At 48.3% G+C, this 12,547-nt stretch overlaps 1 protein-coding gene across 3 annotated transcripts in view; it reads right to left on the minus strand.

The window, feature by feature from the left end:
* Positions 1 to 12,547, minus strand: part of HLCS (holocarboxylase synthetase) — a 159,914-nt gene that overhangs the window by 121,345 nt on the left and 26,022 nt on the right. The window lies entirely within an intron of this gene.

The following is a 12,547-nucleotide window of genomic DNA, read 5'->3' on the forward strand; positions in this document are numbered from 1 at the left end:
CGCGACGCCCGGCACAAACCACTTTTGTCATTCTTCGCCTTTTCTGCATCCGCAAAAAAAAAAAAAATCGGACAAACCCCAGAAAATTTTTCACCCGTTTACAACTTGGTATCACAACGGGGGAAAAAATAAAAGTTATAGACTGTCAATTAAGTCCACGACAAAGATCACGTCCTCGCTGATTTTTTTGCGAGCGAGTGATGATATATGGCTCCCTGAGCGGAAATTAAAGCGCTGCGTGTTTTTCATGGGGGCCAATCGGAACGGTGATCTTAAATATCTGCCAGCGAGACCCCAGAAATCCCATGTTCAGGTGCAAAAGGATTTTACTACACCGTGACTTTAAATCGCAAGGTAGTATTCTTCCTACAGGGGTCCTATGTAATGTAGGAGGGGTTGTGATTTTTCGGCGTTCTCCTGTGCCGTCCAGACATCTGTTCCTTCATAGACGAGCGCTCGCTTGAGGTATTAGGTTCTTGCCCGTCCAGTTTTTACAGGGTCACTCCGCATGCAGAGCAGTTACGAGTCTCTTTAGGCTTCGGCTTTCTTAACAATTATACCATTTTACTACATTGTTGGTAGCCAGGAAAATAAAGTTACAAGCAGACGGGGAACAGCCCTGAAGTGGACGAAAAACTTTCTCAGATGATTTCCTCTCCGATTCATGACGCTGATAGAACAGGACAATCCTGCACGAGACATTCACTGAATGGCCACCAGAGGGCACTGCATCCAAATGGGGCTAGAGAACTGCACTGTGCAGTAAAAGGGGTCCTCCCATGATTAGAAATGGTGGGATATCTCACGTAATGATCACAAAATAATGTAGACGTTGTTGTTACATGCTTGCTATGGCACCACAAAGTGTTACGCACTTGTTACACACTTACAACCCCTGGTGTTATATTCTTGTTATGTCTTTCACTGGTGTTTGTTATATACTTGTTAAGGTGCCCCCTGGTGTTAAATATTTGTTATGGCGCCCCCTGGTGTTAAATACTTGTTATGGCGCCCCCTGGTGTTACACACTTGTTATGGCGCCCCCTGGTATTACATACTTGTTATGGCGCCCCCTGGTGTTACATACTTGTTATGTCTTCCCCTGGTGTTATATATTTGTTAAGTTGCCCCCTGGTGTTACGCACTTGCTATGGCGCCCCGTGGTGTTATGCACTTGCTATGGCGCCCCCTGGTGTTACGCACTTGCTATGGCGCCCCCTGGTGTTACGCACTTGTTATGGCGCCCCCTGGTGTTATATACTAGTTATGGCGCCCCCTGGTGCTATATACTAGTTATGGCGCCCCCTGGTGCTATATACTAGTTATGGCGCCCCCTGGTGCTATATACTAGTTATGGTGCCCCCTGGTGTTACATACTTGTTATGTCTTCTCCTGGTGTTATATATTTGTTAAGTTGCCCCCTGGTGTTACGCACTTGCTATGGCGCCCCGTGGTGTTACGCACTTGCTATGGCGCCCCCTGGTGTTACGCACTTGCTATGGCACCCCCTGGTCTTACGCACTTGCTATGGCGCCCCCTGGTGCTATGCACTTGCTATGGCGCCCCCTGGTGCTATGCACTTGCTATGGCGCCCCCTGGTGTTACGCACTTGCTATGGAGCCCCCTGGTGTTATATACTAGTTATGGCGCCCCCTGGTGTTATATACTAGTTATGGCGCCCCCTGGTGCTATATACTAGTTATGGCGCCCCCTGGTGCTATATACTAGTTATGGCGCCCCCTGGTGTTACATACTTGTTATGTCTTCTCCTGGTGTTATATATTTGTTAAGTTGCCCCCTGGTGTTACGCACTTGCTATGGCGCCCCGTGGTGTTACGCACTTGCTATGGCGCCCCCTGGTGTTATGCACTTGCTATGGCGCCCTCTGGTGTTACGCACTTGCTATGGTGCCCCCTGGTGTTACGCACTTGCTATGGCGCCCCCTGGTGTTACGTACTTGCTATGGCGCCCCCTGGTGTTACGCACTTGCTATGGCGCCTCCTGGTCTTACGCACTTGCTATGGCGCCCCCTGGTCTTACGCACTTGCTATGGCGCCCCCTGGTCTTACGCACTTGCTATGGCGCCCCCTGGTGCTATGCACTTGCTATGGCGCCCCCTGGTGTTACGCACTTGTTATGGCGCCCCCTGGTGTTACGCACTTGCTATGGCGCCCCCTGGTGTTACGCACTTGCTATGGCGCCCCCTGGTCTTACGCACTTGCTATGGCACAGCCTGGTTTTCTGTACTTGTTATGGCGCCCCCTGGTGTTATATACTAGTTATGGCACCCCCTGGTGTTATATACTAGTAATGGCGCCCCTTGGTGTTATATACTAGTTATGGCGCCCCCTGGTGTTATATACTTGTTATGGCGCCCCCTGGTGTTATATACTTGTTATGGCGCCCCCTGGTCTTACGCACTTGTTCTGGCGCCCCCTGGTGTTATATACTTGTTATGGAGCCCCCTGGTGTTATATACTTGTTATGGCGCCCCCTGGTGTTATATACTAGTTATGGCGCCCCCTGGTGTTATATACTAGTTATGGCGCCCCTTGGTGTTATATACTAGTTATGGCGCCCCCTGGTCTTACGCACTTGTTATGGCACTTCCGGGTCTTATGCACTTGTTATGGCGCCCCCTGGTCTTACGCACTTGTTATGGCGCCCCCTGGTCTTACGCACTTGTTATGGCACACCCTGGTGTTATATACTAGTTATGGCGCCCCCTGGTGTTATATACTAGTTATGGAGCCCCCTGGTGTTATATACTAGTTATGGCGCCCCCTGGTGTTATATACTAGTTATGGCGCCCCCTGGTGTTATATACTAGTTATGGCGCCCCCTGGTCTTACGCACTTGTTATGGAGCCCCCTGGTGTCCTCTTCATTTTCTCTCAATAATCCAAATAATGTTTCCATGGAGGGTGAGCAGAGACCTCTTATTTTGCCATTTCCACCCATGCCCTAAAGGATCGGAGCGTTGGGACTGATCCATCTGTGACACGGTCTCACCTGACTCGGGCTGTGCTGCAGTTTCCTGCACAGGTGGTCGGGGGCGCTCATGTGTATGGAAAAAAACAAAGAGGACCACGTTTTTATGATCAGTGGAGTCCAACGATGATGATGCTAAAGTATATCCTTACGATACTAATCTTCAAGAAGGGAATAACCACATGCGTCCACCATTAAGGGGGTTAATTATTTTTTTTTTACAGCAACATCGCCACTGTTGTGCACGGACAGCACCTGGTACTGCGGCTCAGCCTCATTTACATGAACACTTCAATCCCTATGAGTGAAAATGGCGCGCTCTCTGAAATAAAAAAGGAGACCCCTTTTTTAACCTCACACAACCCCTTTAAGTTGCTAATCTTTCTTGCGCTCATCTCCTGGCCGGTAGCAGCGGAAGGACCGCCGGCGCCGCTGACCTCCATGCGGAAGGGAGGACCGGGGAGCGGCGCTGCGGGTCGGGATACTTCTGCTGTGAGCGCCCGCTCATGTCCCGGGTTCTCGCAGCGTAAGTATCCGCACAGGCAGCGCCGCTCCCCAGTCCTCATCAAGACGATTCGATGATTGCTCGCGGTCTTCGGACCCGACCAATCACTGATCTTAGCGCAAAACTTAAACACCGCTGTGCTGATTGGTCGCCGACGCTGCCCGTGACCAATCACCGATTTTGGCGCCAAATTTAAATATCGGCCGCGACCAATCAGCACAGCGGTGTTTAAATGTGGAGCCAAGATCGGTGATTGGTCGCGGCCGATATTTAAATTTGGCGCCCAAATCGGTGATTGGTCGCGGTCAGCGTCCGCGACCAATCAGCACAATAGTGTTTAACTTTGGCGCCAAAATCAGTGATTGGTCGCGGGCCAAGACAGCGACCAATCACCGATTTGTGCGGCAGATTTAAATAGCGGCCGCGACCAATTGGATGTCAGCGGCGCTGCCTGTGCGGGTACATCCGCTCCGAGAACCCGGGACATGCGGTCGCAACTAATCAGCGATTTTGGTGCCAAATTTAAACACGCTCTCCAGTCCTCACTAACACGGTTCGCCGATTGGTCGCGACCGCCGCCCGCAACCAATCAGCGATTTTGGCCCAAAATTTAAACACCGCTTTGCTGATTGGTTGCGGCCGCCAGCCGCGACCAATCTCCGATATTGCCGCCAAATTTAAACACCGCTTTGCTGATTGGTCGCGGTTGCCAAACGCGACCAATCAGCGATTTTGGCGCCAAATTTAAACACCGCTCTGCTAATTGCGCCTGGTCGGCCGCATACATATTCTAGAATACCCGATGCGTTAGAATCGGGCCACCATCTAGTAGTATAATAACCATTCATACCATGGATGGCGCCCGTGGTGCGAATACAATGCGAACCGTGCATCAACACTGACACCCTGTGGTCAGATGAGGTATAACAGGCAAGAATTACAGTGACAGCCACAGCGCCCACATTAACAGCCACAGTTCCTACAAACCAGTGCTCTCATACTGGTTGTGAACTGACATGTCATAAAATACAGCCACAATGCAGCCAGAGATGCAGATATAAGGTCTGATGTACTGTGTCCTATACTGTGCCAAGTACTGTGCCCTTTACTGTCTGATGTACTGAGCCCTATACTGTGCCAAGTACTGTCTCATGTACTGTGCCATGTACTGTGCTCTTTACTGTGCCATGTACTGTCTGATGTACTGTGCCCCATACTGTGCCATGTACTGTCTGATGTACTGTGCCCTATACTGTGCCATGTACTGTGCTCTATACAGTGCCATGTACTGTGCCCTATACTGTGCCATGTACTGTCTGATGTACTGTGCCCTATACTGTGCCATGTACTGTGCTCTATACTGTGCCATGTACTGTACCCTACACTGTGCCATGTACTGTCTGATGTACTGTGCCCTATACTGTGCTATGTACTGTCTGATGTACTGTGCTCTATACTGTGCCATGTACTGTCTGATGTACTGTGCCATGTACTGTGCTCTTTACTGTGCCATGTACTGTCTGATGTACTGTGCCATGTACTGTCTGATGTACTGTGCCCTATACTGTGCTATGTACTGTCTGATGTACTGTGCCCTATACTGCGCCATGTACTGTCTGATGTACTGTGCCCTATACTGTGCCATGTACTGTCTGATGTACTGTGCCATGTACTGTGCTCTTTACTGTGCCATGTACTGTCTGATGTACTGTGCCATGTACTGTGCCATGTACTGTCTGATGTACTGTTCCCTATACTGTGCTCTATACTGTGCCATGTACTGTACCCTATACTGTGCCATGTACTGTCTGATGTACTGTGCCCTATACTGTGCCATGTACTGTGGTCTATACTGTGCCATGTACTGTACCCTATACTGTGCCATGTACAGTCTGATGTACTGTGCCCCATACTGTGCCATGTACTGTCTGATGTAGTGTGCCCTATATTGTCTGATGTACTGTGCCATGTAATGTGCGGTGTACTGTGCCATATACTGTACCGTATACTGTGATATGTGATGTGCTGTGTACTGTACTGTATACTGTGACATGTGATGTGCTATGTAATCTACCATATACTATCTGACGTAGTGTTTCATAAACTGTGCCATATATGGTGACCTGCACTGTGCCATGTACTCAGGGCATTACTACCCTTACTGGTGGGTGGGGCCCATGAGCAGAATCAATGAGGGCCTCCCTCTTTTGCTTGTGCTCACCGGGCCGCAGGGGCAGGGGTGAGTTGCAGTGCACATCTTGGATCAGGGAGCTCTCCTAGAGCTCCATTGTCGTCAAATCAGAACAGCAGCGCAGCTCCAGGACAGTTCCCAAAGCAACTTCTGTGACGTGCTGGTGTCAGGCGACGGCGGCTACACGATGACATCATCGCTCCGGCACGTACGTGCGCTGGACACCGGAGGTGGAGCTGCAGGGGATCGTATGAGAAGTAGGTATGAACGATTTTTTTTCTTTTTAATAAATTTAATTGAATGGGTGTGGGGGAAGCAAATGATGCTGTATTGAGGGTGGGAGACGGGGGACAGTAAATGATGCTGTATTGAGGGTGGGAGACGGGGGACAGTAAATGATGCTGTATTGAGGGTGGGAGACGGGGGACAGTAAATGATGCTGTATTGAGGGTGGAGGACGGGGGGAAGCAAATGATGCTGTATTGAGGGTGGGAGACGGGGGACAGTAAATGATGCTGTATTGAGGGTGGAGGACGGGGGACAGTAAATGATGCTGTATTGAGGGTGGGGGACGGGGGACAGTAAATGATGCTGTATAGAGGGTGGGGGACGGGGGACAGTAAATGATGCTGTATTTAGGGTGGGGGACGGGGGACAGTAAATGATGCTGTATTTAGGGTGGGGGACGGGGGACAGTAAATGATGCTGTATTGAGGGTGGAGGACGGGGGACAGTAAATGATGCTGTATTGAGGGTGGAGGACGGGGGACAGTAAATGATGCTGTATTGAGGGTGGAGGACGGGGGACAGTAAATGATGCTGTATTTAGGGTGGGGGACGGGGGAAGCAAATGATGTTGTATTGAGGGTGGGGGACGGGGGAAGCAAATGATGTTGTATTGAGGGTGGGAGACGGGGGACAGTAAATGATGCTGTATTGAGGATGGGAGATGGGGGACAGTAAATGATGCTGTATTGAGGGTGGGGGACGGGGGACAGTAAATGATGCTGTATTGAGGGTGGGGGACGGGGGACAGTAAATGATGCTGTATTTAGGGTGGGGGACGGGGGACAGTAAATGATGCTGTATTGAGGGTGGGAGACGGGGGACAGTAAATGATGCTGTATTGAGGGTGGGGGACGGGGTACAGTAAATGATGCTGTATTGAGGGTGGGAGACAGGGTACAGTAAATGATGCTGTATAGAGGGTGGGAGACAGGGTACAGTAAATGATGCTGTATTGAGGGTGGGGGACAGTAAATGATGCTGTATTGAGGGTGGGGGACGGGGGACAGTAAATGATGCTGTATAGAGGGTGGGGGACGGGGGACAGTAAATGATGCTGTATTGAGGGTGGGGGACGGGGGACAGTAAATGATGCTGTATAGAGGGTGGGGGACGGGGGACAGTAAATGATGCTGTATAGAGGGTGGGGGACGGGGGACAGTAAATGATGCTGTATAGAGGGTGGGGGACGGGGGACAGTAAATGATGCTGTATAGAGGGTGGGGGACGGGGGACAGTAAATGATGCTGTATTGAGGGTGGGGGACGGGGGACAGTAAATGATGCTGTATAGAGGGTGGGGGACGGGGGACAGTAAATGATGCTGTATAGAGGGTGGGGGACGGGGGACAGTAAATGATGCTGTATTGAGGGTGGGGGACAGTAAATGATGCTGTATTGAGGGTGGGGGACGGGGGACAGTAAATGATGCTGTATAGAGGGTGGGGGACGGGGTACAGTAAATGATGCTGTATTGAGGGTGGGAGACGGGGTACAGTAAATGATGCTGTATTGAGGGTGGGAGACGGGGGACAGTAAATGATGCTGTATTGAGGGTGGGGGACGGGGGGACAGTAAATGATGCTGTATTGAGGGTGGGAGACGGGGGGACAGTAAATTATGCTGTATTGAGGGTGGGGGACGGGGTACAGTAAATGATGCTGTATTGAGGGTGGGAGACAGGGTACAGTAAATGATGCTGTATAGAGGGTGGGGGACGGGGGACAGTAAATGATGCTGTATTGAGGGTGGGGGACGGGGGACAGTAAATGATGCTGTATAGAGGGTGGGGGACGGGGGACAGTAAATGATGCTGTATAGAGGGTGGGGGACGGGGGACAGTAAATGATGCTGTATAGAGGGTGGGGGACGGGGGACAGTAAATGATGCTGTATAGAGGGTGGGGGACGGGGGACAGTAAATGATGCTGTATTGAGGGTGGGGGACGGGGGACAGTAAATGATGCTGTATAGAGGGTGGGGGACGGGGGACAGTAAATGATGCTGTATAGAGGGTGGGGGACGGGGGACAGTAAATGATGCTGTATTGAGGGTGGGGGACAGGGGACAGTAAATGATGCTGTATTGAGGGTGGGGGACGGGGGACAGTAAATGATGCTGTATAGAGGGTGGGGGACGGGGGACAGTAAATGATGCTGTATAGAGGGTGGGGGACGGGGGACAGTAAATGATGCTGTATAGAGGGTGGGGGACGGGGGACAGTAAATGATGCTGTATAGAGGGTGGGGGACGGGGGACAGTAAATGATGCTGTATTGAGGGTGGGGTGGGGGAGCGCAAATAATGATGAATTGGGGGTGGGTGAGAGCAAATGATGAATTGAAGATGGTGGGTGGGGAAGAGTAAGGGATTATGTATTGAAGGTGGGGGGGCAAATGATTATGAATTGAGACTGGGGGTGGGGAACAGCAAATAATGATGAACTGAGGTGTGGTCCTGTTAATGAGCAGGGCGGCACTGTTTTTTCTTCATTTGACGTAGTGTAGAAGTTGGGGAACAATTGGGGAATGAGCTCTGGAAGCGGTGCTCTAGATAACTGTGTTATTTTCAGCAGAGACGAGTCTTGCCTGGAAGAAGTGATGGCAGTCTGCGCTGGATAAAGAAGAAAAGCGAAGATGAAGGACTTTACCTATAGACGTCACTGGTGAGTCAGTTTTACCTCTATACTGGCACTATATACAGAGCTCCTGTGTATAATTTCACTGGTGATCCCTGTATTACCTGTACAATATAAACAGATCTCCTGTGTATAATGTAACCAGTGATCACTGTATTACCTGTACACTATATACAGAGCTCCTGTGTATAATGTCACTGGCGAGTCAGTGTGTTATCTGTACACTTACACTATACACTGTATACTATGTACAGAGCTCCTGTGTATAATGGCACTTATGGCAATGTCAGTATTGTGGGTTTTTATTAATGATCAGTATTGTATTATTCGGTCACTATGTGGTGGTAATATGTGGTCTGGTCATGCTGTGACGGTATTTGTTATTTGGATGTGGTATTATTCGGTTACTATGTGTTGGTAATATGTGATCTGGTCATGTTGCGCCGGTATTTGTTCCTTGCATGTGGTATTATTCGGTTACTATGTGGTGGGAATATATTGACTGGTCATGGTGTTGTGGTATTTGTTCCTTGTATGTTTTATTATTCAGTCACTATGTGGTGGTAATATGTGGTATGGTGTAACGGTATTTGTCCCTTGTATGTGGTATTATTCGACTATGTGGTGATAATATGTGGTCTGGTCATGGTGTTTTTTCCTTGTATGTGGCATTATTCGGTCACTATGTGGTGGTAATATGAGTCAGGCCATGGTGTGACGGTATTTGTTCCTTGTATGTGGTATTATTGATCATTTTAAAAAACTGTACGTGACACATTCCCTTAAAGAAAATAAATAAAAATATATCTAAAAACAGGATTGGATATTTTAAGAAATGTTTAATAGGTGAGAGTAGAGTAGGGCCCGGGCAGAAGAGTCTCCTTGCCATGGTGGCGGCTTAAAAAATCTTTTGGCTAAAACAAAAGCTGATGGCTGTGTGTGTGATCTGGTGTTTGATGGGAAAGGTTAACGTGAGACTGGTGAGCATGTGGTGCAGAAGTGGAGTTTTTCCAAGAGTGGGCGGTGGGACTGTGAAAGGTTCGAGGGATGGAGGCGGAGCCTGGGAAGAGTCATAAGGGGGCCCGAAAATTTTGCCTGTATGGGGCCCTGAAATTCCTGGTGGCAGCCCTGCATGTACTGTCTCCTGTACTGCGGCGTATACTGTGACCTGTACAGTACCGTATACTGTCTGATGTACTGTGTTGTCTATTGTGCACTGTATTGTGCCATATACTGTGCCCTGTACTGTGCAGTATACTGTGACCTGTACTGTGCAGTATACTGTCTGATGTACTGTGCCATCTATTATTCTATATATTGTGCCGTATACTGTGATCTGTACTGTCTCGTATGCTGTCTGATGTACTGTGCTGCATACTGTGACCTGGACTGTTCCATGCACTGTGCCGTGTACTGTGCGGTATTCTGTGCCCTGTGATGTACCATATACCGCGATCTGTACTGTGCCGTATACTGTCTGATGTACTGTGTCGTATACTGTGCACAGTATTGTGCCTTACACTGTGCCCTGTACTGTGCCGTATACCGTGACCTGTATTGTGCCTTATACTGTGCCCTGTACTGTGCCGTATACTGCCTGATGTACTGTGCCGTATACCGTGACCTGTGCTGTGCCTTATACTGTGCCCTATACTGTCTGATGTACTGTGTCGTATACCGTGACCTGTATTGTGCCTTATACTGTGCCCTGTACTGTGCCGTATACTGTCTGATGTACTGTGTCGTATACCGTGACCTGTATTGTGCCTTATACTGTGCCCTGTACTGTGCCGTATACTGTCTGATGTACTATGCCGTATACCGTGACCTGTATTGTGCCTTATACTGTGCCGTATACTGTCTGATGTACTGTGCCGTATACCGTGACCTGTATTGTGCCTTATACTGTGCCCTATACTGTCTGATGTACTGTGTCGTATACCGTGACCTGTATTGTGCCTTATACTGTGCCCTGTACTGTGCCGTATACTGTCTGATGTACTATGCCGTATACCGTGACCTGTATTGTGCCTTATACTGTGCCGTATACTGTCTGATGTACTGTGCCGTATACCGTGACCTGTATTGTGCCTTATACTGTGCCGTATACTGTCTGATGTACTGTGTTGTATACCGTGACCTGTATTGTGCCTTATACTGTGCCCTGTACTGTGCCGTATACTGTCTGATGTACTATGCCGTATACCGTGACCTGTATTGTGCCTTATACTGTGCCGTATACTGTCTGATGTACTGTGTCGTATACCGTGACCTGTATTGTGCCTTATACTGTGCCCTGTACTGTGCCGTATACTGTCTGATGTACTATGCCGTATACCGTGACCTGTATTGTGCCTTATACTGTGCCCTGTACTGTGCCGTATACTGTCTGATGTACTATGCCGTATACCGTGACCTGTATTGTGCCTTATACTGTGCCGTATACTGTCTGATGTACTGTGCCGTATACCGTGACCTGTATTGTGCCTTATACTGTGCCGTATACTGTCTGATGTACTGTGTCGTATACCGTGACCTGTATTGTGACTTATACTGTGCCCTGTACTGTGCCGTATACTGTCTGATGTACTATGCCGTATACCGTGACCTGTATTGTGCCTTATACTGTGCCGTATACTGTCTGATGTACTATGCCGTATACCATGACCTGTATTGTGCCTTATACTGTGCCGTATACTGTCTGATGTACTGTGCCGTATACCGTGACCTGTATTGTGTCGTATACTGTGCCCTGTACTGTGCGGTGTCACGTACTACTATGGGCCAGTAATATTACTATGAGCTGAGCGCTGGGGACATTGGCAGGTTCTTGTAGCGCGCTCGCCTGCAGGGTGACAAGTCCAACAGCAAAAAGGAGAAAAAACCTAATAACAACCAGCAGAATTGTGAAAGCAGCTCTGGATGTGACTGGAGAAAAGATAGAACTGATCATGGAGCAGGGAGATATTCACACCTCCCTCCCTCCCCCCTCCAAAGACACAGGAGGGGTCAGTGCAGATGTGCAGAACGGGAGAAGTGCACAACATAACCACTAGATGGCAGGCGTGTGCACTGCAAAAGCAGCTTTGCTACAATGACAGCAGAAGGTTAACCATTTAGTGACAGAGCCAAATTGTACAATTCTGACCAGTGTCACTTCATGAGGTAATAACTCTGATTCTGAGGATGTTTTTTTGTGACATATTGTACTTCATGATTGTGGTAAAATTTCTCCGATATCACTTGCGTTTATTTGTGAGAAAAAAACGGAAATTTGGTGAAAATGTTGCAATTTTCAAACATTTTAATTTTTATGCCCTTAAATCAGGGAGATATGTCACACAAAATAGTTAATAAATAACATTACTCACATGTCTACTTTACATCAGCATAATTTTTTAAACAAAAATGTATTTTGTTAGGGAGCTATAAGGGTTAAAAGTTGACCAGCGATTTCTCATTTTTCCAACACAATTAACAAAACCATTTTTTTTTAGGGACCACATCACATTTGAAGTCACTTTGAGGGGTTTATATGCCAGAAAATACCCCAAAAATGACACCATACTAAAAACTGCGCCCCTCAAGGTGCTCAAAACCACATTCAAGAACTTTATTAACTCTTCACGTGTTTTACAGGAACTGAAGCAAAATGGAAGGAAAAAATGAACATACAAATTTTTTCACAAAAATTTTACTTCAGACCCAATTTTTTTTTATTGTCACAAGAGTAACAAGAGAAAATGGATCACAAAATTTGTTGTGCAATTTCTCCTGAGTATGCTGATACCCCATATGTGGGGGAAAACTACTGTTTGGGCGCACGGCAGGGCTCGGAAGGAAAGGAGCGCCATTTGACTTTTTGAATGTAAAATTGGATAGAATCGAGAGCGAACATCATGTTGAGTTTGGAGAGCCCCTGATGCGCCTAAACAGCGGAA

The sequence above is a fragment of the Phyllobates terribilis genome, unplaced genomic scaffold (genome assembly GCF_046119375.1).
Source record: "Phyllobates terribilis strain yellow unplaced genomic scaffold, ASM4611937v1 Scaffold_2__4_contigs__length_985480577, whole genome shotgun sequence".
In the NCBI taxonomy this organism is placed as follows: domain Eukaryota; kingdom Metazoa; phylum Chordata; class Amphibia; order Anura; family Dendrobatidae; genus Phyllobates; species Phyllobates terribilis.